Source organism: Hyperolius riggenbachi, chromosome 5 (assembly GCF_040937935.1).
Source record: "Hyperolius riggenbachi isolate aHypRig1 chromosome 5, aHypRig1.pri, whole genome shotgun sequence".
NCBI classification, from domain to species: domain Eukaryota; kingdom Metazoa; phylum Chordata; class Amphibia; order Anura; family Hyperoliidae; genus Hyperolius; species Hyperolius riggenbachi.
The window spans coordinates 295853112-295867591 of NC_090650.1; positions in this window are offsets into that span (position 1 = coordinate 295853112).

Here is a 14480-nt window from a genome sequence, read left to right on the forward strand (position 1 = left end):
CTGCAGTTGCTACAGTCCTGTAATCTGCCAGCATATTGTGCCATGGGATCGCAAAAGGTTTCTTTTTTTTATAATTATTTGTTTAATTGTCAACTATCACACAGAGAGTGCTGATAGCTGGAATGCATCAACCGCAATGCATATCATTTATTCACATTCCCTAAAGGTTTAACGCCTCATAATACAAAGACAACCTAGAACATGTTCAAACAACAATTATTATTTATTTAAGCATATATTTGAATTTAAAGCAAGGATCACATTTCAAAAAGTTGGGACAGGTGCATGTTTACCATCATGTTGCATAACCACTTATTTTAACAACACTTTGTAAATCTATAGAGTAACTAATTAGACCATTTGTTGTAATTTTGGAAAGTAAATATAGCCTCATTGTACCCCAATATGAGATTTCAGTTACTCAACAGTTTGAAATCTCTTTTACCGTATTTTGTACTCCATTGTTCATATGTGGCAGGTCTAGACTGCAGGCAAGCAATTTTAGGACTCAAACTCTTTTACTAGAGATCCATAATGCTGTGATACTACACCTTACCAGAGCTTGCATGAAAACAGGGTGCAGTGAAAAAAGGGCTTGGCTTGATAACGAAATGGCGCGGGTGGATGGTGCCTAAAACTAGCCACCAGAGTCGGGACAAGGTCCTCCAGCACCCAAGGCTGAGACACCAAAGTGCCCCCCCCCCCCCCATTCATCACACACTGATTACTATTAGAGTAAGAGGCATCCCAGGGCCCCCAACATCCCCAACACCCTAATCTCTAGTTATCTGGCTTGCAGTCACTGCCATGTATCCCCTTTTCTTATTTATCTCTTCTACAAACACAATAGGGGAATAATAGCTGAGTGATTTGTGCGCCCCCTACTACACTGCGCCCTGAGTCTGGAGCCTCTCCTGGAGCCTCTCCTGGAGCCTCTCCTGCCTCTCCTGCCTCTTCCTCGGCCCGGCCCCGCTAGCCACTCCCCTGGTGGCGCCTAACCCTAATTACCCCCCCTGGTGGTGCCTAACCCTAATTACCCCCAGAGTGGTGCCTAACACTAATTACTCCTCCGGTGGTGCTTAACTCTAATCCCCCCCCCCCGGTGGTGCCTAACCCTACCCACCCCTCCCCTGGTGTTGCCTAAAACTAACCAGCACCTGGGTGGTGCCTAACCCTAACCACTCCCCCTGCAGAAACACCCTTTTACACATAGAAACGATAATATTGTTGATTACGTTAAATCTGTACATATAAACGAAATAATATGACATAAACTATAACATTGCAAGCTTCTAAAATGATAACTACTTCAAAAAGTATAATGTTCTAATGTTGTTAATGATATTTTTCGCGGCACCCTTTTCCTGCTTTTTTTTGCTGTATTAATGAGTCTGTGGCAGCACCCTTTTCATCCACCCTCGTCCTGCGCCCTTTTTTCCTGCTACCTTCCCAGATGTTCAGACTACTCATGCAATGTGAGTTTACACATACAATTCATTATCTCATACGTTTATTTTTGCTTCAAGTTTGCTTTAAGCTGTAACCAGTGACTTACCAGTAGTCTGTTTCAATTTTCCTGCTCTTTTGCTTTTATTATTTTTAGTCTTGACCTTTAAATCACCTGGTCACTTGTCAGGCCTAACCCTTTGTGTTTGTCGCTAACTTTGAAAGCTGAAAATTCCTTATTCTGTTCTAATAAATGTTTTTAAACTGCATTTAGCTCAGCTTCACTGTCCTATATCCATGTAAAAAAAAGTATACCGTAGTTATACTCTTCTCAGCAGATTTCCCTTGTATCTAACTCGCTCAATAATGCCAACTGTATTTCCTGCTGCAGAGAAGCAATAGTCTGATCTACTAGAACCAGCATCCTCAGTAATCAGTGGCGTAGCCAAGAAGCCGTGGGCCCCAGTGCAAGTTTAGCGTTGGGGGCCCCCAAGCATGCTATAGATAACAGTTGATACAACACACCAAAACCAATCAAGGACAACCACAGTGTCAGAGGTGCAAGAAGGGGATGGGAAACTGTGTGTTAATGATCACTAATCAACTCAACTATAAAAGTGAATATTATTTATCAGCACAGGACCAATAAAGAGCTAATACTGTGTTTGAGGGGTAGGCCCCTTGGGGCCCCTCTAGCCCAAGGGCCCCGATGTGGTCGCTACCTCTGCACCCTCTATTGCTATGCCACTGTCTTTAATTCAGAAAAATTAGACTGAATTCATTTAAAGTTTTTCTATTAGTTAGTTAGGATTTGGAACCTTCACCTGGGTCATATCAGATCAGTCAGAGAGGGTTCCTAGAAAATTTCTGAATTGGTAATTGTTCAATTAATGTTTTTAATCTATGCTGTCTTGCATTACCAAAGTTTAATAAAAAAAAAATAAAACTACAAAGTCGGGAACTGCTGATTTAATATCATTTCAGCAATTCTTTTATCTTCCAGTAAGGGCTTTACATGATTAAGCATTCTTCCTATGCTTACAGAAAACACACTGGCCAGTTCATATAGGATACATAAACCTTTAAAAGCACTACAAGTAACATCAGCATAGTTTTATTCACTAGCTAAATATCCAAAACAAAGAAGAGACTTTATTTTTGAAAGTGACCAAGAAATCAAATTTTAAAAAGCAGATAGTGCTAATGGATGGAATTCTCAGTTTTTACACAGACCTTCTGAACTATTTCTGAGCAAACCACTTGCAAATTTTATACATAGAAGTAGGTCACAGTATAAGAGATCTGTATATGACCCAAACAGTCAATACAGTTTAGAACTTACTGTGGGAGGAATTAACCATCTACATTATAAAGAAAAGCTCAAGATCAAGTCAGCAAGATTACCTGTCACTCACCAACTGTAACTAAAAACAGACATCAGTCATCGCTTGCAGATACTGTATATATAGAAACTATTTTGCCTGAACACGGCTCTGATCTGCAAGCAGTGAACTGATCTGACATAAATCTTGTATGTCATCAGATCTCTGATAGTATGCAAAACAATCAAGAATATGCTGGCAAAAAAAATATTTATTATAAATATAGCTTACCATTGTTACACTATTTTAGTTTGGCACTATTCAGAGTTACACAAAACATAAGAGATGGGAGGAATCAGAGTGGAAGGATCACACATCTGCAGGAATGATAGCTTAGTCATGAGACAGCTGTCAGAAGAGAGGAGGGATATATTTGGAAAAGTTCTGCTCTCAACTAACTGATTGCCAATACATTGGGATTTTAAACTGCAGTTTTGATATTTTGTTTTAGGGAAAGCTAAAGTTTCTTTGTAACTTCCCTTTGGAAGTTGTTTTAGGAACAGTTACATTTTTAACCTGTTTGTACACTTATATAATGGTTGTTTCTAATGTTCTTGTGATATTTAACTCGTTGTGATGATCACCACAGTATTGGTGTAATGAACTCACATCATCTTCGCTGGAGTCTTCTGGCGGCATCCCCAGCTTCCCTAAAGGTCGCATCGTGCACACGTGAGTTCGAGTCAGCCTTATAGGCTCAGGAGGAGGGTTATGGATGACTGCAGGTGATGTCACTAGGTGACATCACCAAATGGGAGTGGCTACTGGTTGAAAGTTTTGTATTTAAGGCCAGAGGCATTCAGTGCTTGCTAACCTTGATACTAATCAGTTCGCTGATTCTAGGTCTAGCTAGCTACTTTGAGCTACATTAATATATTGTGTAGACGCACAATATATATATATACTCCAGTTAGTCAGTCTTTGTTATTTTCGTATATTTTCTCGTATATTATTGTAACATCTTGTTGTATATTTTCTGTGTACCGACTTCTCGCTGGTTTCCTGACCTCGCTCTTGTCTAGTCCTTCTGTATCGTTGCCATCTGATTTACGTTACCAACTCGGCCTGTCCCTGACTCTGTTACTGCCTGATCCTTGCAATACGACTGACATCTGACACACGTGTGTGACCCTGCTCGAATTTGACTACGATTTAGCTTAAAGGGAACCTTAACTGGCGAGCAAAAAAAAATTCACTTACCTGGGGGCTTTCCCAAGCCTCCCGCAGCCGTCCGGTGCCCGCGCCGGTCCTTCGGTGCCCTCCGGTCTCCCTCCGCCGCTAAGTTTCGTTTTCGGACGACTGCCAGTCGTCCTCGGGCCACTTCCGCATTCCTCGTCGTAAACTGCAGTAAAGCGCGCCGCATGACGCGTTTGGCGTCATGCACATGACGCGTTCGGCGTCATGCGGACGCGCTTTACTGCAGTTTACGACGAGGAGTGCGGAAGAGGCCCGAGGACGACTGGCAGTCGTCCGAAAACGAAACTTAGCGGCGGAGGGAGACCGGAGGGCACCGAAGGACCGGCGCGGGCACCGGACGGCTGCGGGAGGCTTGGGAAAGCCCCCAGGTAAGTGAATTTTTTTTTGCTCGCCAGTTAAGGTTCCCTTTAACGACTTGGTACCGCGATATCGTTAACTTGTGCACAAGTTCTGACTGTTAGGCTACGCCTTGTACTTTTGTTGTATTGTTATCTGTATGTTAACTTGTCATGCACCAGTGTGATAATTGGGGTTTGAATCATGACTTGTGTCATTTTTGTCTTAGGGAAAGAAAAGCCAGAACTGTCACTTACTATTACACTCTGAGACTATTGAAATAAGAGCCATTTAACACTGTGTCTGCTGAGTTCTGCTGTGTTACATATCCACCATGGCTTATAGCAAATTGGATGTTTTATACCATGGAGGGAAGGGTGCAGGATGTGGTTTGAGACTGATGTGCTGCATACTGTGTAAACTGTTCAACTACATCTTTAATGTGCTATGATTCTTAGTGATGAGCATTTGAGTGCTATGATTCTCAGCAAAGATGCTTTGCCAGGGTTTCAGCAGAGCCGGATTTAGACCAAAGCCACCTAGGCCGTGGCCTAGGGCACCACAGGAGAAGGGGTGGGTGGGCAGCAGTCTTGTTGGTGCAGCATTTGCAACCTTGCAAATGCTGCAGAGCAGGGAGATCAGGTGAGTGTCCAACTGTGGTACTCTTCTTCCACTCGTCTGCGCAGTTGTGCTATCAGACACGGTCCGTGCCCACCCTGCACACCTTGGCATTGTGGCAGATGACAACACAGCATTGCAGAGTTGCAAGTGGAGGAAGTGGGAAAGAAACCGCTATTCACTCATCTGGCTACCTATACTGGAGGGAAGGTGGTTAGGGGTCATTTGGCTACCAATACTGAAGTGGGGGTGGCTGGTGAAAGCAGCCTTGGGTGGTAATGAATACAAATATGGCCATTAGTCAAAAAGGGTGCAAGAAACGTCTGTGTTAAAAGGGCACCACCATAGACTTCAATTTTAGTTACCAAAATTTGTGGCTATAAGTGGTAGAAAAGGGCACCCATATTTTTTTATGGCTATAGAAATGTAGCAACAACAAGTATGTCTAAATATTTAAATCAGCAGGTCATACATTTGGTTTTATTTTCAGAATAATGTAAAATGCGGTTACAACATGGACGTGTAAAGATGGGTTATATCAGCAGGTCACAAATTTGGTTATATTTACAGAATAACATATGTTTCACTTGAAATGGGGCTACAACTATAATAAATTCAGTTATACCAGTGCAAAATAATGTATATATATGTTTGACATGAAATACAGCTATATATAGCATGTATAAAAATCAGTAATATTAGCAGGTGCTAAATTTGGTTATATCAGTTAATTTGGTTATAAAAACAAACAATATATGTTTGACATGACATATGGCTAAGATTAGGCACCACCATGGGGGTGTGTGTGGGGGAGTAACGGTTAGGCACCACCAGGGGGGGTGTTGGATTGGGCACCAACAAGGCGGGGTCTTAGGGTTAAGCAACACCATGGGGTAAGTCATAGTAATCACTTTTCTCAGCTGTATCTGGTGCACTTTTATAACCAAAATCCTTTTATAGCGGAAATCACTTTTCTCTGCTCTTTTTCTTCAGGCACCCTTTTCAAATGAATGCTTTGCCAGGGCTTGCTATACTTTGTGTAGCAAGTGCTGATGGTGACATATCCGGGCGGTGCCTGTAGAACTTCAATCAACATAGCCAGAGGATATTGGAATGCAACATTTCCAAGGATATTGGTATGGGAACATTAATTAGAGGCTAGCATTTATGGTTAATTAAGAACAGTGAACTTTTATTGTGGCTGTGTCTTTATTTGATTTTTAACCCTTTGTGGAAATGAGTATGCGGTACTTCAGTAGCCCTATACTCATTTCAACTGGAAGGTGAACAGGCATCTGGGGGTCCCTTTACCCCCAGATGCCAGCATGAACCCACCTGATGGTGTACACCCACAGGCATGGGGCTAGTTTCCCCTACCCTCCTCCTGGGTCCTAGTGGTGGGGATAAGCCCTTTGTCCATGGTATGTACAAGTGCTCTGGGAGAGAAGGGGAACTTTTGCTGCCCGTCTCTTCCAGAACAACATGAGGTCCAGGCTCTGCAATCTCGCAATACTGGTCTGCATGGGTGACAAGCGGTTAAAGATGCTAAGGAGGGGGGGGACCACACCTGTTCACTTTTCCTAAAATGTATAATGTGTGTACAGAGCTCAAAACTAGTTCATATTAATGTGTACCATAGTGAAATGTCTTTTTACCAAGTTTAAAAAAAAATTCCTTTGAATTTGTAAAATCAATTTTCTCAAAAACTACAACATTTTTTTTTATTTTTTTCCCTTGTTCCCACTATTCCCCTTAACATACCTAGCAATTTTGGCGACAACATCATGTATGAGGGCTTTGCTATTACCTGTAGTATTGACTTCAATGTAAATTATGAAATACACATAATGATGAAATTACAGACCCTGATTATGGCTACAAACAAATAATGACTTTTTCCCCAACATTCTGCATACTGATTTTGCACTGTAATTGTGAATTACGATGCAAAATTATTATTATGCAAAATGTGTGCACATTGCTAACAAAAATCCAAATTATCAGTTATCAGATTGTCTCTTTAATATTAAAACCTAAAGGGATTAATTTAATCAAACCTCTTTTAGACAGAAAGATGAATTGTAGGCTTGTTGGGCAGTTTAGCCTCCTGGCTTCTGACCATGAGCGCCATTTGGGTGCAATTTAAATGTGGAGTTAAAGAAGTAGGAAGGATCAGCACTACAATAACCATTTATGTATTTATTAAAAATAATTGCTTATTGCAGTGTCGATCCTTCCTACTTCTCTAACTCCACGAACGCTACTTCCTTTGGACCAGAGCACGCAAGTTGCACCCTAGTGAAGAGGTGTGTTTATCCTGCCTACCCCATTACATTGGCTATTCCTTAATGCTTTAGTGCCCACTGCTCTCTTGGTTGTTCCTGCAATTTAAATGTGCTTGTATGCTTTTGTTTGCTCAAGTGTTTGTAACGTCATGTGTGTCAGAGCTTACCCAGTGGTACCAAGCGATGGGAAGCACCTCACCAGTGCACGGAGTCACTGGCCTCCCTTGTGAAAGAGGCCTAAAAGGTCAGTTTCTTCTTTGATCTGGGTCACTTTGTACATTTTATAATCCCTAAACATCAGGCCACACAGACAAGTAGAAACATTACTGCTATACACGGTTCTCGAGTTCAAGGAGACATTTTTTTTCTTCTTAACAGAGTTGTCTTGCTTGTGATGTTTCTCATTTTAGAATTTCTTCAGGTTCTATGCCATAAAGATTCCCTTGTAGGCATATAGCATTTATGGTGGCATTTTTAAAATAGAACATCTCATGAATCTGGGACACTTTCAAATTCTACATTAAGGACTTTCTTACACTGGGCTGCAATCATTACATGTTTACACAATTTAACACAAGCACTTGGTACTTGACTGAAATATATATTTTTATTTTGCCAATCTACAGTCTGTTGATTGATTTTCCGAGAGATATTTGAGCTTCGTTAGATTGCAGTTTCACATATCCAGCCAATGTGCAGTGTGATGGTTTCTAGCTCTAATATTTTTCAAGCTTCAAGCACCATTACTGATGATGAAAGTAAAGTTAAAGGAAGCATAAAAAATATGTAATATGGCTGTGTATAATCTACACTGGCTTAAGATGTAAACTGTGAGTTTCCAACTCTGCATAATTGAACCACTCTGCGACTTCCTAGGCTTCCTAATTCCTCCATCACGCCATATGGCGTCATTTCACAAGGAGCGAGATTTGCAGGGAACTTGCACTCACTCGAGCACGCATTCCCTGCAGTAAACACAGCGGGGCCACCATTATCAGTCTGCCAGCAGCGATCAGAGCTGGCAGGCTGCTATTATATGTGAAATAATTAAAAATTGTATAGTGCTGCAATCTAGCACAGCACTGTACAGAGGACAGCGTTGTCTCTTAACTGTCCCTCTGAACAGGATAAAGGGGAAAGAGGTGCCCAGAGAAAACAAAATGTGTTAAAAACAAATAAAATAAAAAAAGTGAGGTGGCTTACCTCAATGAAGACAAATTTCTGTATTAATAGAATTGTATTGCACTGGCAACACGTTTCGTGGGTGCATACCCACTTCCTCAGGCCAAATAGCAGTGCCTACAATCATCAAACAAGGCGCTTAGTGCCACAGCACTGACAGCATATCAAAAATATAATTATACCTATAATAAATACTACAGACAACATTGTAGAATGAGAATCAAAAAATAAATAAATAATAATTTACAGCATTCAAACAAATGTATGCATATAGAATTTGATATCAACTATCAGAGGCAACTATCAGTGCCAGAGCAGTTACATGCAATTTAAGTAAGGTTATAGTATGCACACAAAATACATGACTATGGTGCATTCAAAGCTCAAATGCATTGCATAAATTTGCATGCATGTGTAATGGATGTAGATAAGTTCCAATTAAACAAAATTTATCATATTACATAAGGTCATGCTAAAATATGTGCATAATACAAAATTATAAAATCTAATGCTATAGGATCACATAAACAATATATATATCAAAGATTAAACATTAAAATCACATAGACTAAGCATACTATACAATAAACAAAATGCAGCTGCACTGGAGTATATTCTCAGTGTCATACTGCTAATAAAAATAGCATTAATAAATAAGAAGGGTATACGCCAGTGCAGCTGCATTTGTTTATTGTGTAGTATGCAATGCACCATAGTCACCATAGTTATGTATTTTGTGTGCATACTATAACCTTACTTAAATTGCATGTAACTGCTCTGGCACTGATAGTTGCCTCTGATAGTTGATATCAAATTCTAAATGCATACATTTGTTTGAATGCTGTAAATTATTATTTATTTATTTTTTGATTCTCATTATACAATGCAGCTTGTAGTATTTGTTATAGGTACAATTATGTTTTTGATATGCTGTCATTGCTGTGGCATTAAGCATCTTGTTTAATGATTGTAGGCACTGCTATTTGGCCTGAGGAAGTGGGTATGCTCCCATGAAACGCGTTGTCAGTGCAATAAAATGCTATCAATACGTGAAATTGTCTTCATTGAGGTAAGCCACCTCCCTTTTTTTCATTTTATTTGTTTTTAACACATTTTATCTTCTCTGGGCACCTCTTTCCCCTTTATCCTGTGCCTCCACCCTCCTTTTGGAGGGGGATCATCCCTCTTTGACCAGTTTAGGTCATTTGAGGTTTGCTTTTTATCAAGAGTGCGACCATTACCAGCTCAATCTGGTCACCTGAGTGGAGTCGGGGTTTTACATCTCCAGCTGCTTCTAGTGGTTGGTTGCCCTTCTGCAACCCACCTTTGTGAGTATAATTCATCCGCATATTTTATATACTTTTGGTATTGTGACATACTACACCATTTGGGCTCCTGTTGTCTCTGTGTTTTCTTTTTGCAGGGTGCAATTTGTATTATCTCTATTTTTTTGTCCCTCTGAACAGCTCACAATCTAATTTTTATCATAGACATATGCCTATGTATGTAATGTGTAGTGTGTGTAATGTAGTTTAGGGCTATTTTGGGGGGGAGGAGGGAAACAAAAGAAATAGTTTTGTTTTGTTTTTTCCGAAAATCGGATCATTTTTAATGAATAAAAAAACTAAAAGGAGCAGCAGCAATCAGAGACCACCCAAAAAGTTATATTTGTGAGAAGAAATGAAGGTAAAATTAATTTGGGTTCCAAGTTGTATGACCTAGCAAAAAACTGTTAAAGTTGTGAAGTGCTGAATTGTAAAAAATGGCCTGGTCACTAAGGGGGTATAAACCTCTGGCCCTCAAGAGGTTAATATTGCTACCTTGAAAATATAAACTCAATAAAAATGTATTAAAAAAAAGAAAAAGAAATTGTGGCTGAAGAGAGGCCCTGAAGGTTTTTGAAGTTTTCCTAGAGTCAATGTGCTTGCCGCGAATTTCCAGTTCACAAATTTTGTGATGTTTGGTCATCACAGTATAATACTTTAATAATAATAAAAACACATTTTTTCATCTGTATACTTTTTTATGCTAAACCCATCTTCTCCAGTATACTTCTTTCGTTTGCATAATTCTGTCTTCCTTTTTTTACCATTGGCCTGTTGGCCAGGTTGGCAATGCTAGGATGGGCTGTGGTGGGGCCAGGGGATCCTGATATAGGTGCTAAGACATTGGGGGAGTATCAGGGTGCCTGGCACTGTAGGGGAGGTAAGCAGTGGACATTGTTAGATCACCCAGAAATGAAGTGGCATTTGTGGTAGATGTTGAGAGTGTGTTGGGGTGCTCAGTTCTGCAGCAAGTAGAGGTGAGACAGTTTACATAGGAGCAAAGTAGAAATGCTGTGGAGCTAAAAGACAGCTACACAGCACAAAACCGAACTCAGAGATTGCCAAGCAGCTATGAGCATTGCTCAAGCAAATGCTTGAGTGAGTCTCTTCTCATTTAGGCATCACCCAGGTGAATTATCCAGTTACTCCTGAGAGATGTGAGGTAAAATAACTCATGCAGCCAGTTTTTTATCACCTGAAATTGCACGTGGCCCAAGGAGAGATACATGTTGAGTTAAGACAGATAAGGAGAGATAAATAGTGCTTTAAAAAGTAAGGTGAGATAATTTATAAAATACATGTTATGAATGAACCTCTATTTTCTACAGTCATAGAGCAAAAGGATTTTCTACTTTCAAAATGTGTGATTCTATTTAATAGAACAGTCATTTGCAATACCTAAGCACTTAATTGGACATAAATAAATACATAATGTATCCTTTAAATTAAACATAACACATAAATAAAACACATATTAAAACTTAAATATAACGCTTCATGTTCATCGTACTGAAGACCAGTTTGCTTTTCTGTGGTTCTATTAGTACTATTTTTTTAGTAGTAAAGTCATGTTTGTAGGGTCAAAATATTATAAATTATGTTAAAAAATACAAGTGTCTTATTTGAGAGAGGAAGCCCTAGACATTTGTGTATTTTCTTCTTTCACTCCCGCTACTAATGCTTTAATGCCTATCCCAATTACAGTACATGGCATGCTGTGGGCCTAATTAAGCAGAGGGATTTCCTGTGTTGTTGTGATTACCCCATAAATGCAGTAATTGTCTGATTTAAGTTATGATACTCATGAAACTAAAATATCAGAGACTATACATATATCAAACACTGCACAAACTACATTGCATTCAGTAATCATTTCTATCCGAGCTTAATCAGGTAAATAGATTTCCAAGTGACAAATATTACTCCTTTGATAGAAAATGTTTATATTGCTCACAATTCTAAACAAATCATAAAGATACTATTCCCTATATATTGTTATTGTTTTTTTTTTTGTTAGTTTTTTTTTAGTTGATACTTTTGATTGGATCACGTTACAAAAGCTGGGTTGCACTGAGAGGCTCAGATATTACAACCAGTGCACCAGTGGTTAATAACAAAGCCCCCATACATACTAGCATCACCAAAATTGTTACATCTGTTAAGGGGAATCGTGGAAACAAGTAAAAATAAATTGTTCAAAAAGACCTTGTAGTTTTTGAGACAAGTAAGTTTAAAAATGCAAAGGAAAAATGTTTTTTTTTTTAGAAAAATCACAGTTTAAAAATCATTTTCCCTTGTGTGTTTAAAATAAATCGATTTTCTCAAAAAACTACAAAGTCTTTTTGAACAATTTTGTTGTTGCCACTACTCCCTTTAAAAAATGCAACAATTCTGGTGACAGTAGCATGTATGTGGATTTGCTATTAACCGCTCAGGTTGTCACAAAATTACCTAAAAATGATGTGACATTAAGAATGGATTACACAAAATCAAATTAATTTCCAAAACATAATTATGTATGGCCATAATTGCGAAAATGTACACATCATTTCACGTAATCGTAAGCAGCAGATTACAATCATCACTCATTAAAACAAATGTATGGCAAAATCACCTGCCCTAAGTTTTTTATTAAGAAAAGTAGTTCTACTTCATCATCCTTTTCTGTGCCGATATTAGGCCTTTTCCTGCTTCTGTACTTTCTAAACTCATAGTATTAATCATCATAACTTTGATTCCTGGTTTTGGAATCTCTCCTGATCTGCTTCAAATGTCAATCTTGCCCTGCATTGTCCCACTTGCTTATAACTCTGTGATCTAATCATCGCTTGTCTTTTGATACTGTTGAGAGTTTTTGTTTGCTTGTATATCGTACATTAGATGTTTCCTGTGCCTGTGAGGCCCATAATATTGATGCAATATTAGACATTTACCATGGCTTACGGGTAGTTCATGCATGAACAGCACAAAATTCTTCTATTTTTGCACCGAAAACTCAGGTCAAATAAAATGAATGCAGCACTGTGGGATTGCACCATTGTTAAGCTGTAGGCCATAGTTAAGCGTTTACATAATGTGCTCTGCTAAAGGATACATTTGCAATTCGCATAAAAAAATAAAATAAATATTGTCAAAAACAATAATGCCACACTACAACAATGCATGCCACCAAACTATGGCCACAGTGGTGAGAACATCTTCAGTACCCCCTTACAGCCCAGATCTGATGCCATACAATTATTCCATGTTTAGTCTACTTCTGGAGGTACTATACAGGCACAAATTCACCTCTGATAATGAGGTTAACAAACAGGTACAACCATCACCATCAAGGAAAACTGTGGCGGGGAAAAATGGCAATTATAGATTATTAAGCAAAACAGATCAAGAAAATTCTTGCAACCCATGATGGCATATTTGGAATTCACTACTCGATTCAGCAGTGTGCCCTGGGGGATATCTGCAGTAATTGTCAGCTAATAGCTGGTGATGCTGCTTTTACTGCACCTAAAAGCAATTTTGTCAGAGAAAATGTTTATAAGGTACTTCTACAAACTCAAATAAGTACCACAGTTTCTTTGTATTAATAATTTTAAATATGAAGCATCACATCACACTGAAGAGCTTCAACACATTTATTTGATAAATAATGCAAGCACACTTTTTTCCAACTCATTTGAATGCTGCTAGACACTGTTTTTGATGTTCAGATAGCTGCGAAAGTAAATGCACTTTGTGGATGTTTGCTTGAGAGCGGAATGAGATTGTGTTCAGCTGGGACATTGTGGCCACAAGCCAAGGGATTGCAAAATGCAATATCTGTCCTTAATAAGTTGGTTCCTTGTGTTCAAATACAAAACAATAAAGTGGTTCATTATAGGGGAGTTTCCTACCTGCAGATAGTCTAATGACTTCAGCTGTGTCCACAGCCAGAAGGGAGTTAACTTACCCAAAAGTCTTCAGGGACGTCTGCATTCCATTATGCGTCAAGCCGCATTCCATGACTCGCTATCACGCTTCCTCTTTCAAGCCAGAAATAGGAAGTGCAATAATGAGTCATGAAATGCAGCTTTCATTATGCCTATGACACTAATGGAACACAGATGTCCCCAAAGACTTCTAGGTAAGTTAACTCCCCGCTGGTTGTGGACTTCATTTGAATTTCCTTCTCTGGACTCAAAAGCCCATTGCTGGTTGCGGGGTCAGTTAGGATTAGGCATGCATAGAGGTAGAGTTCAAGTAATAATGGGGTCAGGTAAGGTGATAGTAAATATTTGTATACATTGCAGATAATTTACATAGAGGCTAATAGTAGAATATTAGTAATTTTAGTGATATTCTACTAGCGGCTACCTCAGGTGCCCAATTTTCCTTCCTTAAAAAATATTAATGATATTAAAAGAAACAGAGCAGTAAAATGGATACATTAAAAATAAATGGATAGCATAAAGCAAAAACTACAAAGAGGATAAAATAGAAATGTGATATATAAAAAAAATGAAAATCATAATAGGAGTAATCCTTGTAACAACAGTAATGCAGACATAAGAACAGACACTACTAAAGCATTGAGAGAGTATTTATGCATACATTTATCTCCACACATGTAAAGGTCCATACACACGCCGGACTGCAGGAAACGACGGGTCAGTCGTCACCTCCTGCTGGGCGTGTTTTCAGCAGACAATCCGGCGTGTGTACAGTCTGTC